An 11,882-nucleotide genomic window follows, 5' to 3' on the forward strand; every position below is an offset into this window, starting at 1 on the left:
AGTGCCTGTACGGTACGGTAATTAATTACGTGAATTTCTGCTAATAACTCGACTGGCGGCCGGCCAGGAATAGTGCTGTAGAAGGTCGCGTTTTCGTCTTCACGTTGCTTCATTGAAAACACAAACAATGTATTACAATGGAATAACACTTAAATGTATAACACACCCTACTACTAATAATAAATAAAAACCAAGATTCGATAGTACAGTGTAAACGAGATATACAAATTCGGCAATACCGTACGTAACTTATTATTGCAATACTGTATGAAGATTCGATAGTATGTAAATGAGATATAAATATTCGGCAATACCGTACGTAAATTATTAATGCAATACTGTAAAGATTCGATGTAAATTAATGAGATATAAATATTCGGCAATACCGTACGTAACTTATTATTGCAATACTGTATAAAGATTCGATGTAAATGAGATATAAAGATTCGGCAATACCGTACGTAAATTATTAATGCAATACTGTAAAGATTCGATGTAAATGAGATATAAATATTCGGCAATACCGTACGTAAATTATTATTGCAATACTGTATAAAGATTCGATGTAAATGAGATATAAAGATTCGGCAATACCGTACATTATTAATGCAATACTGTATAAAAATTTGGTGTAAATTAGATATAAATATTCGGCAATAACGTACGTAATTTATTATTGCAATACTGTATAAAGATTTGATGTAAATGAGATATAAAGATTCGGCAATACCGTACGTAAATTATTAATGCAGTACTGTATAAAGATTCGATAGTATGTAAATGAGATATAAATATTCGGCAATACCGTACGTAAATTATTAATGCAATACTGTATAAAGACTCGATAGTATGTAAATGAGATATAAAGATTCGGCAATACCTTAATAGTACGTAAATTATTATTGCAATACTGTAAAAAGATTCTATGAGATACAAGGATTCAGCAATACCGTACGTAAATTATTAATGCAATACTGTATAAGGATTCGATAGTATGTAAATGAGATATAAATATTCGGCAATACCGTACGTAAATTATTATATTGCAATACTGTAAAAAGATTCGATAGTATGTAATAATGAGATATAAAGATTCGGCAATACCATACGTAAATTATTATTGCAATACTGTATGAAGATTCGATAGTATGTAAATGAGATATAAATATTCGGCAATACCGTACGTAAATTATTATATTGCAATACTGTAAAAAGATTCGATAGTATGTAAATGAGATATAAAGATTCGGCAATACCGTACGTAAATTATTATTGCAATACTGTATGAAGATTCGATAGTATGTAAATGAGATATAAATATTCGCCAATACCGTACGTAAATTATTAATGCAATACTGTATAAAGATTCGATAGGAGAGTGCTCAAGAAACGTCGGGTCAAGAGGATAAAATAAACAAATAAATAAATAGTACGTAATAAATGAGACATATAGGTTCAATAGTATGTAGATTATGATGCAAACGTAAATTATTAATGATTCGATAATATATAATGTAAATATATTTAGTTAGTTATTAATATTAAAATACAAATAAAATATACATTGATTTATCCGCAGGCAAACTTAATTATTATAGAAATATAAAGATTCGATAGTACATGATTTGGCTTATATTTATTGGTTTGACCATACACACAGCTGTAACTCAACTCGCCATAGGCCATGGCGTTGACAACGACAATCAAAGATTAAAGCGCACATGGCGTTCCATACAAATGACGATATTAAACTGGCGTGGCGGCCGCTTCGACGTCGACCATACTCCGTCAAAACTAGCCTTTTGATGGAATGGCATGGTAAGGATGTTATTTATTTTCTAAACTTATGTTTTATATTCACTGTAGAATTATTTGGGCATTTGGTTCGGAATCATCGACTTTATTTATGTATTGTCATTTTTGGTTTGACACATAGGCCTAGCCTAGGCCTAGGCCTAGCCTAGGCCTAGCCCTAGCCCTATCTATTATTATTATATATAGCCTAGGCCTAGCCTAGGGCTAGAGGCCTACTAGGCTAGGCCCTAACTAGGCCTATATTTAATATACGGTGCATTTAATACATGTTAACTGTTGATTTTATTTACAAATGTTGCGTAAATATATTAATTATTATCTTTCATTCTTCTTCATGCTCTTATTGCATCTTCCATGTATTATGTGATGTTCTTCGGCGCTTAAACAGACACCCAAGCCTCCTAAACTAGGCCTAGCTAGGTAGACGAAGTACCGCATCAGGCAACGCCACCGGGCGGGCGGAGAGACACGAGCACATCGTGGACGTACCTTTCCTTGAAAATTTTTCAAGATTTTGCGCCACTATCCTTCGGAGCCGACGCAAACCACTCAGCAAGTGTTTGAAAATTAAAAACAGGAATATTATTCAGTGATTTTGTGTAGTTAAATTCACGATTTATCCAACATATACAACATTTATGATGCACCTTGTCCTTGGCCCTTGCAACAAAAGCACTCGGCAGTTGCCATTTCGCTATGCTTCGACACGCACTAGGCGAGAGGTATTCGGTTTGTTTACAAATCTATACCCACTATTTCTGATTATGCTGTGGGTATAGTGGCTGGATCTCAATGGAGATACAACAAGGCCATATAGATGGCTGCAGTCGCGTGCTTAGTGTTTACCGACCGACCTACCAACTGACCGAAATTACTGAACATGTTGAAATGTTTAAAAACAGTTATATTTTTTTAATTTACACGTGCGTAGCCTGTCACTTTTGACGTGCTCGTATAACGTAATTTCGAGTTGAAAAGTAAGTCAAGAAAACAGAAATCGGGCAAAAAGAGTGCGCAATAACATTTAACGTGCAGTGCGCACGCAAAAATCTGCGCACTCATGGCAATTTTGTAAAAGCTTAAAATTTCCTGAAACGTACTCTTATTTCATCGAAAATAAATTTTGAAAATTTTAAGCGCGCGTACGCATGCGTTTCATGCGCTACGCACGTAATTGTATTGCCATATGATGATTTATGCCCTGAAATTTATGAGTACCAAATTTTATTTAATTGTGATTCATGGTTGTGAAGATTACAAACGTGATTTCGTTAAATCGTGCGTAGACCGCGTAATTTTTTATTGCGCACCGTGAAAACATAACCACGTCGATTCCTGGCCATAAGGAATATACTGTGAAAAATTGACTTAGCTAGATTAAACTGATATCAAGATAACAGGGCTCGATTTAGTGCTAGCCCGGCGTACAATGGCTAGTAAAAACAGCTCCGGGCTACCTAAAGTATCTTCCTTTAAGCCCGGATGGCTAGTAGGTTGTGGGAACTCGAAATTGGGACGAAATGACCTCATAAAAATAACTCCAGCATTAAAGACATATGTCTTGGCAACATCAGCAAAAAAACCACTCGCGCGCTGCTGTGGCCATAACAAGTGATGATGTAGGCGGAGCCTCTCATAATCAAGCAAATTTTCCGAATTATGATTGGCCATTTATGTTTTTGTCACCCAGGTTATTGTGAAGTAGGCGGAGCTTCATTATCAGGTCAAACGTGTCACAAAAATATGACCATAAATAACGAACTGTGATTGGCCAAATGTAGTAGAATTTTGTCAATGTTAAAAATAACTTGTCTAGTCTTGTCAGGCCTGGTTGTCACAGATCAAAGCTAGGGATATTTTGTAGGGCCGGGTGGCTGGCTCTATCCCTGTAGGTAGGCCATGGAGGCCATATTTTATAATATGCGTAGGCCTAGATAGAATCAAAAGCCATCGTTTGGCATCGTGATGGCTGCTCAGCAGCTAGGCCTAGCTAGATACTACCATTTTGGTAACAGTTGAGTAGAGTAGGCCAGGTGCTCCAATGCGATCTAGCTAGGCTAGGTAGGCCTACGTCTATCCTAGCTACCCTACTATAAATAATAGGCTCTCTAGGCCTAGCCTAAGGTAGACAGAATCTAATTAGTTTTCTTGGCTAGGTTGAAGCCCAACAACAAAAAGACCTCAATAAATCGATTCTGTGAATATGGTGAGCATGAAATAGACTATGCGTCGCGACGCAAAGTTAATTTTTATAATGTGAACAATAAAGAAATACAATTTTGTGTAATTTTTCATGCAATAATAGTTTAATAGAGTTGTTATGCGCGATTTGAACGATTTGCGCAATTTGAAATTGCGCAAGGATTTTCTTGCGCAATTTTAAATTGAAACATGTGTTTCAAATTGCGCAAGCAACGTATTAAATTGCGCAAGTAATCTGCAAATTGCGCAAGGTTTTTTGACAGATTGTGAAATCATGCACACCCATATTTTGTTAGTAATTTCTAAGAATGATTCAAAATTAAAGATAATATCGCATTTCCTTACCCTCCCGGGAGCCTCCCTCCCGAATTTTTTTTGACGAATAAAAAAAATCTCGAATTCCCAATGGTTCTATAAAATACCATATTCACACATAATATGAGGAGAAGGCATAAATAAATACCAATAGTAATATAATAATTTCAATTCAAATATCAGTACTAATGACGATTAATAAGACTAATAACGATTGGATTTTTTTTAGAAACAATAATTATTACGAATTATTAGACGTTTACTATTTAACTTAAAAATTAAATTTAATGACAAAAAAGATTGACCTTTCGGTACCATTTTCAACAACAAATGAGTACAATAATAAAATTAACAAACAGTTAGAACTATCTTGCGCAATTTACAAATTGTGCAGCGCAATTTGAAATTGCGCAAGAATTCTTTGCGCAATTTTAAATTGCGCAAATCGCGCATAACACAGTATTTATGTAAATGTTTAGCAATTCTCGAGCGTTTAGATTAGTGCGCCCTCTATTGTACAAAATGCCTGAATTCATTTATATGGCGGCCCTGCTATCACGGTGCGATAATAAGAGTGGGCTAGTAAAATAATGTATGGGCTAGTGAAATCTACAGTGAACTAGCCCAGTGGGCTAGCAACATGAAAAAGATAAATCGAGCCCTGGATAAGGTCAGAAAGCGATAAAACGCATAGTGATACCGGACCGACAGACAGACCGACCGACCGACCGACATAGTGAACTATAGAGTCGCTTCCACGCGACTAAAAATAAAAAGCGAAAAGCTAAATCAAAACGATAAAGTAAACAGCCAGAAACGTTAGCAGAGCTAAGTTATACAAGTTATATATATATATATGTGATAAAATATTAATAGGTAAAAAGGCTTGTTTGGTGGTAGGCCTAAATTGTAGATCATGTCAATCAATGAAATGAATTTTACTATATATAAATGTGTTGTAATACGATATTAATTGTGCATAATTATCATGATGTGGCGAGAGTTATAGTAGCCTAGACAAATTAAACAACTGACGCTATAAGTAGTATATTGGAAAAGAATTTGCCTCATTGCAATAAGGTAATAATTCGTAACTCAGAATTTTCAGAAGAACTCTTAGTTTTTGGCTTTCTATCTAACAAATCATTTTGATCTTTTATATAAAACATTGGATATTGGAGAAAAGATGTGTTTTTGTCTTGTGGTCTACTCTAATATTAGAGATAAGTAGGCCTATATTATACAGAACGCGAAAATTATTGCTTGTTGGTTTATTTAAACAGGTGGGCAAGTCTCAGTATTTGCATGACAACGGACTTCGTACCTTCGTTTGCCTTATACTGAACAGGAACTTTGGTTTATCATTCTGATAGATTAGTAGTTGAACAAACCACGAATTGGAGGCCTATGACAACTAACAAGAAATAACATAAAAGACAGAAAACTACAATGTTATGAGTGAGGGAAAAAACAACTAAAATTTGGATCTGTTCTAAATTGAAGCAATTGAAAGAGTAAGTAGGCCTACTACTGTATTTCGAGGGATTGGATGAAAGGATATTTCGAGGAGCGGAAAGAAACAATGTTTCACAATCAAAAATTATTTTAAATAGGCATAGGGATAAGGCCTAATAGTAGGGATTTCTGTGAATTTTGGAGTTAGGCCTATACTTAGGCCTAAGGATTAAGGAACCAAACGCCATTAGAAAGTGTATTAACTTTTAGTTATGTTACTTGTATATATATTTATAAGAACAGCTTTATATAATCTTTGAAAATACATTTTACCTTTTTAAATTGTGCTGTTAAATCAACCTATTGATTTAAATTACAGGTACGCTTTCTGTAGGTCTAACTATGCATGACACTTGTTAAACTTTAGCATCATGTCGAAAGCATGGAATTGGACTGTGAATGGTGGAAAGCTAGGCCAGTTACAGTTTACTATACTCTTCTAAGCCAGCTACTAGATGTGTAGAATCGCTGTTGGTATATTAATGCCAGGTAGGTAGGAATTTACAAATTTCATTTCTAAATATCTTACCAACGAGTCTGAAAAATGAACTGTGTTACGATCGCCAAAGTAGATAACGCCAGCTGTTGAAACAACCGTTAATGTAGAACAACCCGCAGCTAATGTAGTAAAACCTCCAGCTTTATGCTCATATCAAAATACATTTCAACTAGCTATAGTTAATTTCAATAGTCTTGATAAGAAATATAACATTTCAGACATACTGTTCAGAGCTTAATTTCTAACCGTTGTGTTGTTACTTGGTGCATCATGAAACCAGAAAGACAAACCATGGTAGGCCTATGTGACGTGTATTAGTAGTTTACATTAATTAAATTGATACTCAATGTGAACCAAATTCGATGCGCAAACCCCTCGAATAGGATCACCTCCTCGACGTTATTATCCAGAAAAAGAATAACAAGCAATCAATTGCCTCCTACTCTTCCTAGCCTAACATTGTTATCTATTTTGACGATTAAATGGAATGAAAGAAACCTCCCAAGGACTGAAACATATTTTGGCCGAATGACCTCGAGGCCAACACGTTCTGATATCAAATAAGCTTTGCTTGGCTGTATTACAAAACAATTTAGACGTAGCTGTATAGTTTTAGGTATAATGCAGACTTTTGAATGACCTGCAGTTCCCATTATATTTTTCAGACTGTAAAATAGACATACTGTAATCTCTCTTGTGCTCTGATGAATTAAAACATGAAGTCGAATTCACCTCCTATGAAGACGACTCGGATTAGCTGGATACGATTAAATCTTTTTAATGTTGGTACGTGTATTGCATAGAACAACGTCGGAACAGAGCAACTCTAGATCTTAAACAGACGATGATCTTGTTCCAGGGTTCTTCGTTGCAGTGTTATCCTTAACAAGCACTCACAACTGAACTGTGTCATCTATAGTAACACATACCAAATAGTCTTGAAACGGGACATTCTTCTAAATTAGATTGTCATCCTTGTACAGATATAAATCGAATGTTACATGATCACTTATGATATGCATAAACATAATATAGTACAAATGTGGCGAGAATGAATTGGACAGTAATGGCAATGAGTAGTACGGTTTCAAAGTATATAATTATCTTAACTTTATTCAGCAGTGCTGACATTCGAGGTTAAGGTTTGAATGATTATTGCCAAGCATTTACAATCCAAATTTTATTTGTAGGTTTAAGACGCCAAATGTTAGAGGACAACATTTTCCTAGATCACTCTGGATGAAGATATTCAATGTTACCATGTAACAATCAATGTTTGTGTTGGTTGAAAGAACTATTTGGAATTATGAAAATACTATATATTATGAGTTGACCATTCCATTTCAATATGGTCATCTTCTAGGTATTTTTAGTTTTATATCTTTGGTCGTGAACTTTCAAGTAAGAATAGCTATATGCTGTTGCAGTAGTGTTAGTACAATTTTCTTCATTAAGTTTCGTCATTAAGTGATATTTGTCGCTACCGTAAATGCAGGAATTGCTTTTTCTTTTAATACTTTCAATTTTAGTACTTGCTGTTTACTATGGGCTTTTTATATTTCGTATTGCCCTTCTTTCATCTAATCCATCCAACAGAAACAAAATGTTACCATATTTTTGTTTAGCACATTGTCACAATTTTAATTTCATCTAGTCCATCCAACAACAACAACACAATTTTATCATATTTCTGTGTGGTAGAGCCAAAGGGTTGTTTTACCTATACCTTCTTCACCGAAAGTTTTGCATACATGTGTAGAATTGATTGTCGTCTGTTGACCTCTTTTCTTTGCAGGGATTGTGTTGAAATGATGGTAGCAAATGCTTAAAATTATTTAAAAAATTTAGATTAAGCATTGTGTTAATAAGCCAAAGAAGAAGAGCCAAAATTCTCTCATTCCGTCTTTATAAACCGAACACATTCTTGCAATTAAGAAAAAAAAGTATTTAACAAAGAGTACATTTGTGGATTTTTTTTGTAAAATTTTTTTGTGTTCCAAATCCATAATCATTCCAAAAATCTTCTGAATTATTTTGAGATTTTTTTGGTGATCCCAACATGCTCTATGCATTGACTAGATACTTTTTTTGCGTCAGTGCGTGTATTTAGATATTCTTTAGTGAAGAGAAAATGTCTTCGAAATTCTTTCTTAGAAAATTTCTTTATCGATTATGGATGTATGTAAATTTTCTTCACAAATCATTTGTGGATTAATTCTTCTTATTGTTATACATTCTTCCAACTGTTCCATGTCGACGGTAGGTGTAAAATCTTTAACGAAGTACCGTTGTACTAAATTCCCTAATTCCTTCTCTTACTAAATCTTAAGATGCAACTAACTATTGTTTGTGTTCTAAATTCAAAATTACACCCCTAGCTTTCCTTGTCGATGGTGGGTGTATTTAGAGATTCTTGAATAAAGCATCCGAGGATTTCTTCTTTAAGAAATTATGTTTGTGTTCTACATTCATAATTAAATCCCAAAATGTCTTCTAAATTATTTCTCAGTGCATTTCGTAAACGTTCCTTCTCGATGGTGTGTGTATTTAGAGATTCTTTAAATAAGAATTTGTGGCTTTCTTTATGAATAATTGTTTGTGTTTTTAATACAAAATCACATCCTAAATGTATTCTGAATTATTTCTCGGTGCATTTCATAAACGTTCCTTTTCGATGGTGTGTGTATTTAGAGATTCTTTAAAGAAGAATGTGGCTTTCCTTATGAATAATTAAATACAAAATCACATCCCGAATGTCTTCTAAATTATTTCTCAGTACATTTCATAAACGTTCCTTTTCGATGGTGTGTCTATTTAGAGATTCTTTAAAGAAGAATTTGTGGCTTTCTTTATGAATAATTTGTTTTGTTCTTAAAATACAAAATCACATCCCAAATGTCTTCTAAATTATTTCTCAGTACATTTCATAAACGTTCCTTTTCGATGGTGTGTCTATTTAGAGATTCTTTAAAGAAGAATTTGTGGCTTTCTTTATGAATAATTGTTTGTGTTTTTAATACAAAATCACATCCTAAATGTATTCTGAATTATTTCTCAGTGCATTTCATAAACGTTCCTTTTCGATGGTGTGTGTATTTAGAGATTCTTTAAAGAAGAATGTGGCTTTCCTTATGAATAATTAAATACAAAATCATATCCCGAATGTCTTCTAAATTATTTCTCAGTACATTTCATAAACGTTCCTTTTCGATGGTGTGTCTATTTAGAGATTCTTTAAAGAAGAATTTGTGGCTTTCTTTATGAATAATTTGTTTTGTTCTTAAAATACAAAATCACATCCCAAATGTCTTCTAAATTATTTCTCAGTACATTTCATAAACGTTCCTTTTCGATGGTGTGTCTATTTAGAGATTCTTTAAAGAAGAATGTGGCTTTCCTTATGAATAATTTGTTTTGTTCTAAATACAAAATCACATCCCAAATGTCTTCTAAATTATTTCTCAGTGCATTTTATAAACGTTCCTTCTCGATGGTGTGTGTATTTAGAGATTCTTTAAATAAGAATTTGTGGCTTTCTTTATGAATAATTGTTTGTGTTTTTAATACAAAATCACATCCTAAATGTCTTCTAAATTATTTCTCAGTGCATTTTATAAACGTTCCTTCTCGATGGTGTGTGTATTTAGAGATTCTTTAAATAAGAATTTGTGGCTTTCTTTATGAATAATTGTTTGTGTTTTTAATACAAAATCACATCCTAAATGTATTCTGAATTATTTCTCCGTGCATTTCATAAACGTTCCTTTTCGAGGGTTTGTGTATTTAGAGATTCTTTAAAGAAGAATGTGGCTTTCTTTATGAAGAATTGCTTGTGTTCTAAAATACAAAATCACATCCCAAATGTCTTCTAAATTATTTCTCAGTACATTTCATAAACATTCCTTTTCGATGGTGTGTCTATTTAGAGATTCTTTAAAGAAGAATTTGTGGCTTTCTTTATGAATAATTTGTTTTGTTCTAAATACAAAATCACATCCCAAATGTCTTCTAAATTATTTCTCAGTGCATTTTATAAACGTTCCTTCTCGATGGTGTGTGTATTTAGAGATTCTTTAAATAAGAATTTGTGGCTTTCTTTATGAATAATTGTTTGTGTTTTTAATACAAAATCACATCCTAAATGTCTTCTAAATTATTTCTCAGTGCATTTTATAAACGTTCCTTCTCGATGGTTTGTGTATTTAGAGATTCTTTAAATAAGAATTTGTGGCTTTCTTTATGAATAATTGTTTGTGTTTTTAATACAAAATCACATCCTAAATGTATTCTGAATTATTTCTCAGTGCATTTCATAAACGTTCCTTTTCGATGGTTTGTGTATTTAGAGATTCTTTAAAGAAGAATTTGTGGCTTTCTTCTTAAATAATTGTTTGTGTTCTAAATACAAAATCACAACCAAATGTCTTCTAAATTATTTCTCATTGCATTTTCAAAAGTCACTTGTCCATGGGATGCTGTATACTATGGGCTTTTGATATTTTATATTGCACTTTATGAATTCAACACTGATTATAATTCTCGTGTTGACTTAACCGCCCTAATTCTTTCTTTTCATCTAATCCATCTAACAGCAATACAATTTTATCGTTTCTGTTTGGTAGAGCCAAATGGTTGTTTTACCTATACCTTCTTCGCCTCAAGTTTTGCTTACAGGTTTCGATTTTTGATGTCGGCGTCTCTGCTGGTATGCCAGGAAATTGAAATTAAACATTAGGCTATGCTCAATAATAAGCAAAAGAAAAAAGATAATGTTTCCATTCCTTCTTTACCGAACATATTCTTTCAAATATGAAATAACAAAAGATATGTGCGTGAATTTTGTTCTAATTTTATAATTAGATATTTCTTTGTCGATATTTAGAGATTCTTTAACAAAGCATTTGTGAATTTTTTCTTCAACAACTGCTTTTGTTCTAAATCCAAAATTAAATCCTAAATGTCTACTAAATTCCTTCTATTAAGTGCATTTCCTTGACTGTTGTTTGTCAGTTGGTGTATTTAGAGATTCTTTAAGAATTGTTTTTCTTTATTGCACTATGATACACTTTGTTTATAATAATTGTGTTTTACTAATGCCCTAAATATTTCTTTTAAACTATTTTTTGAGATGCAATTTCAGTTTCATCTAATCCATCCAACAACAGCACAATGATATAATTATTTTCATCATTAGTGTTTGTGTTCTAAATCCATAAATAAACTCCACATGTCTCAGTGGATTTCCTAGACAGCTCTTTGTCGATGTTGGTGTATTTATAGATTCTTTATTGATTTGTTGATTTCTTCTTTAAAAATTATTGTTGGTGTTGTAAATCCAAAATTAAATCAATGTCTACTAAATTCCTTCTCAGTTCATTTCCTAAACCGTTCTTTGTCGGGTAAGTGAATTTAGAGACTCTTTAACAAATCATTTGTGGACTCTTTGTTTAACATTTAATATTGTTTGTGTTCTTAATTCATAATTAGTTCCCAGATTTAAAAATGTCTTTTCTTCTTTGGGCAATTCCTAGACAGA

The 11,882-nt window shown here is 33.0% G+C and overlaps 1 long non-coding RNA gene across 1 annotated transcript; it reads left to right on the plus strand.

Annotated features, from left to right (window-relative positions):
• The first annotated feature begins 1,774 nt into the window (after positions 1-1,774).
• Positions 1,775-7,498, plus strand: LOC140043624 (uncharacterized). The gene is made up of 4 exons (XR_011844323.1): positions 1,775-1,818; positions 5,616-5,846; positions 6,215-6,336; positions 7,012-7,498. It is a non-coding gene; the product is annotated as an uncharacterized lncRNA (long non-coding RNA).
• Positions 7,499-11,882: the final 4,384 nt, after the last annotated feature.

Source organism: Antedon mediterranea, chromosome 3, assembly GCF_964355755.1.
Source record: "Antedon mediterranea chromosome 3, ecAntMedi1.1, whole genome shotgun sequence".
NCBI classification, from domain to species: Eukaryota; Metazoa; Echinodermata; class Crinoidea; order Comatulida; family Antedonidae; genus Antedon; species Antedon mediterranea.